Source organism: Neopsephotus bourkii, unplaced genomic scaffold (genome assembly GCF_033783945.1).
Source record: "Neopsephotus bourkii isolate Nb327-2 ecotype Australia unplaced genomic scaffold, CSIRO-AGI_Nbou_v1 NB_1847, whole genome shotgun sequence".
Lineage (NCBI taxonomy): Eukaryota > Metazoa > Chordata > Aves > Psittaciformes > Psittacidae > Neopsephotus > Neopsephotus bourkii.
Genome location: NW_026902320.1, coordinates 131,685 through 136,476, shown reverse-complemented (window position 1 = coordinate 136,476; position 4,792 = coordinate 131,685). Strand labels below are relative to the sequence as shown.

General features: G+C 50.3%; 1 long non-coding RNA gene across 1 annotated transcript; it reads right to left on the bottom strand.

Moving 5' to 3' along the window:
- Positions 1-291: 291 nt before the first annotated feature.
- On the bottom strand, positions 292-3,377 carry LOC133207276 (uncharacterized). The gene is made up of 2 exons (XR_009724003.1): positions 3,303-3,377; positions 292-1,215 (listed from the first exon to the last, which is right to left on the bottom strand). It is a non-coding gene; the product is annotated as an uncharacterized LOC133207276 (long non-coding RNA).
- Between the last annotated feature and the right edge of the window lie 1,415 nt (positions 3,378-4,792).

The window sequence follows — 4,792 nt, the reverse complement described above, 5'->3', positions numbered from 1 at the left end:
CTGTAGGCAGCGCCCCAGTTAAAACCTGTGAAACCTTCTTTAAGGGCTGCTGCATTTTTACTGTCCTTCACAAACACACAGTGCTCACCAAAGCATCCATTTCTACCCGCACATGTCAAACAGGCTACCACCTCATGTTCTCTGCAGTTGCAGCTCTACCAGGACTGTGGACTGCACCTTAAATCAACTCACAAAATAAGCCAGAGAACAAAACTTGACTGTTATATCCCAGGGCTAGAAGGAAAGAGGGGGGTGGAAAAAAAACCCAACACCCAAACCAGCCAACAGCTCTTCACGCCAAATGAGCAATTTTATTAAGGAAATAACATCTGAACAAGACACAAAGCGCACACACATTCTGCAGCTGGAATCTCTTGTAGCTGATGCGTCTCTTGGCTATATCCGAGTCAGAAAATAATTCAGCTCAGCCTTGGAGGGCTAGTGGTGGCAGTGGCTCTGTGGTCGCAGCAGGCACGAAGCATGGTCACAAGCCAAGTGCAGACCTCAGATGGTGTATAGCAAATCTGCCGAGAAGCATCTTTCTTCCCTGCTGCAGTGGACTCTGGAAATAACATGCTTTCAGAGACTCACCAATGTTCAGCCTCTAGAGGAGGGTTCTGACTGACCAGAGAGAAACTCTGGGGCGCCACAGCCCACCAGAAGCTGTCCTCTTCCCAGGGCTCCCCTGCTGCCAGGCTGTCTGTGTCAAGAGACATCTCCGCATGCAACCAGGGACACTCTGCACCAGGGCACAAAAACCCCTAGTGTCCATAGGGAAGGCAGAGAATGCCACACAAATTAAAAAAAGTAGGTAGCACCCAACTACACCACGCTGTCTTTGTCAGTTCTTACCCTAAGCCCACACGATTCATCATACTTTAAACAATAACAATGAAGCATTAAATGGCACTGACATACGTAGGCCTGTTTGGCATTTGCTGGAATAAACAGGACATGTACAGAGAAACAAAAGAGATCTTTGCAATTTCACATACCTGCCAGCTTCAGCTATACCTTACTGGTCTGTTCCCCACCAACAGCACCTCAAGGACCAATGATCAGTGTCAGAACAGTCTGCCACCTTCTCCTTTCACTTTGGGGTATGGTGAGTGAGTACAGAAGCCTGGCTGTCAGGGGTAGGACAGGTACCCTGATTCCACAGCCTGCTTAAGTTCTTTCCTCCTGCCAGCTGCACTTGAAGAAAGTTGCTCTGCACTAAAGACAAGGCATACAGAAGGTCTTCCGTGAAGGAAGGATCCTCTTCTCTGTGGATCTGTGTTTGCAGAACAGGATTACCTCTGCTCACACTCATAGTCTATGCATAGTCTCTAAATCACAGCAAGATCCTTCTATTCTGCTACAGGTTTTCTATTTCAAATGGATTAAGAATTTGCAGGCAACAAGCTTTCCTGACCATGAAGAAAAATCGTGACATATAGAATATATCATTAATACATTTCCACGAAAAGATCACACACAAGATATACCAGGCAAGATGACTAACCTTTCCAGCACATCCATGCAAGTAATAAAAATACTAAATTATGAATTTCTAAATACCATGATAAAATTTAGTCACTACATCAAAAATCTTTCCAAATCCTAATAAAAGTAACATAAGAGACACACTTTCTTCCCATTAAAAAAGTGAGGAGATAATTCCGAGATAATTCCCACCCCAGTCAGAAAACGGAGGTAACCCTGCTGTGACAGGTCTCACTGTTCCAAGTCCAAGAAGAAACCTTTATCACCTTTCACCAAAACCACCAGGAGGCTTCCCATCTCTCCATACCCCCTTAATGAAGGGGGATCCTCTTTTTGAGCCAGGAGATGGAGCCAGAGACACTCCCTACCATGAAGAAAGGGTGAGATGTGGGGGTAAAGAACCTCAGTTTCTGCTGTCGAGGATGCTACTATCAATCTATTACTATCAGTCAGTACGAAATGGCAATCCACAGTAACACACTAAGATGCAACAGACAGCTGCATAACTCACAAAACAGCTCAAGGAAAGTTAAAGACACCACCTACCTGAGCCAGCAAACACCAGTTACTCTTCTTATTCAACAATTTGAGAATGTTTTGGAATTAAAAAACTTAAGAGCACACACACATCTCTAACAAACACGCTGACCAGAGGTGTCAGGCATCAAAAGTGCTGTCAGGAGAGAGATGAATTAACCTCTCTCATCAGAACCGCTGCTGTTCCACACATCAATGCACAGCATTTCTGAATAGCACAGGGACCAGCTCAGATTGTGGATGAATTCATAAAACCTAGAGTTTTGCAAGCTGAATGGCACACACAGAGAGCACACTGTTGTGCAACACAATACTTAAGAGGCTTCCCATCTGCACTCCATTTCAAAGCATATTTTACTTGTTAGCTTCATTTAGAAGGTCCCCCCAGTTCCGCTGCAAGAGAGCACTTTGCCAAAACACAGGGCTGAGCAGAAGCATTGAATTTGTATCAACATAAAGTAAATATGAAGTAAGAATGAAGTACGCCTATGCCCTACATGTACAAAACCCACTGAACACCAACAGACTTTGGCTTGCCTCAGGATTAGGAGATATTTAGAGAACATGATGGCCGTGGCACTCGAACGCCACCAAAAGCTCTCGTAACTGAAAGCCAGGAATCAGGATAGATTTAGGAAGCGACAATTCAGCTCTATTTTCTGCATCCAGTTGGAGGACAATATATTTTCTTTATTGAAAGCCTTCAGTGCTCAAGCTTGCCAAGCAAAGCTCCTCTGCAAGGCTTTCAGCAGTGCTTTCATTTTAAAGATCTGGTATTCATATGTCCTACAGGGAAGCATTTTGTGACTTGAGTTGTAAAGATTTTCGCCAAACGAACTGTTTAGCGGGTTTGGACAGAGTCCTGTCCCCACGGGAAAGCGGACCCTGATGCCACACCGCAACTAAAGTTCCCGCCAGCCCCAAGTCCGAAGCCCCCAGCCCGTGTCCACGGGTGCCCCGCACCCCTCGTCCCCGACCAGACCCGAACCTGACAACCGCCCAGCGCCAACGGGGCCACGGCGGATCCCGCCGGGTCACCCCCGACACACGCCGACCCACCGGTGCCCCCGGCACCCAAAGCTCGGTCCCCCCGGGGGCCGCTGCGCCCCGGCCCCGCTCCGGCCGCCGACACAACTTGCGGCTCCGGCCGCTATGTGCCCCTTCCCCGCACACCTCTCCGCGTCCCTCCGCCGGGCTTGCAGCAGCCTTTCCGCAGCAGCGGGCGGCCGCGGCTAATCCCTGCCGCCTGCCCCCCGCAGACTGCTCATCCGCTTAATCACCTGCCGGCACCGAGCCGCGGAGCCGCTGGGCGCCGGCGGTGGCAGAGCCTGAGACTACCGGTGCTGGTGACGCTGGAGCTCCTGATGCCGCTGCTGCTGCGGGCGCTGGCGCTGCCAGTGCTGCCACTGCCGATGCTGGTGCCGGCGGTGCTGGTGCTGCTGCCGCTGCGGGCGGGGAGGCACCTTCGCCGGCGCCACCGCCTCCCGGGCGCGGGGCGCGGCTGCAGGCTGTTACGCGCGATCCCCGCCCCGCCCCGCCGCGCACCGGGATCCGCGCCGCGCAGGTGGGAACGGGGACCGCGGGGCGCGCACGCGCACGGGTACCCCCCGGGGCGAGCACGGTCCCACTGCGGACATCACCGGCGTGTCGTGCCTTATGCCTTCCCCCCCACACTGCACAGAGCCAGACCCGTCAACGGGGCTTTGACCCCAGGTCCGGTGCGCGCCCCTCCCCACAGAGAGGTAATGGGGTGAGCAGCGCATCCCTGCTCCGCCTTAGGTGACCTCAGCTGGGACCTGCTCAGGACACGGTGTTTTCCCCTCCCACACGCTTGCCACATCCAAACCAGGCTCCTGTTGAAAGCCACCCTGCACACTTACTCCCGCCACTCGGGGCATCCAAATTAAAATCCCCATGCAACAGCCGGGGGCTGTTTTCTAACCTGGAGCGGGGCCTGATGTGCCAAAGCCAAGTGTCTTTATCACCGGCTGTCATTTAACATCTCACGGCCATTTTTCAGGTATGTGGCAGACAGTTCCCGGCAGGCCTAACAGCACTCTGCTTATATCCAATATTGCTTTTTGGGGTTGTTGGCTTTTTTTTTTTTATTTTTTTTATTTCTACAGTCTAAATTACACAACTGTGGTCACATTTTGATGACTGACATTTTGACCATACACCGGGAATAAACCCTCTGCTATAACTAGAAAAAAAGGACCAAAGCCATAAAAATAATAAAAAGAATTATTATATTTGCCCAAGGGGTGAGGAGATCTGACTGTAATCAAGATGGACAAGGATGAAATTCTTCACTGAGTTCTGTGCTGTGTTCAAGCAGTCTTTTAACAGCTTAGTTTTGCACACAGGAGTCCTGGCTCTCAGGTACAGTACTGCCCCACACAGAAAGCACCGTCCCTCCTGTTTTTCAGGATTGTCAGCATGATGTTCAGCCTTCCAGGAGTTTAGAGGGAGACAGAAGAGTCTCTGAGCTTTGTTCCTTGGAGCAAAATTCAGAGCCTGGTGTTAGTGCCTCAGCTCCCAGGGAGCACAAGTAGTTAATTAGGTGCCAAAACTGAATGCATCAATAGTTAACAAACACATAGCTAATGCAAAGGGAAGCTTTCCATCCTTGGGATGTGCCTCTTTCTGAGGCTCAACACTGCTAACCAGGAAATGCCTCCCTTCCAACTGTGATTCATGGCTTGACATCTCCCGAGAAAAGCAAGCAGAAAAGACAAAAAACATCATAAGCCCCTTCACTTATAAAGCA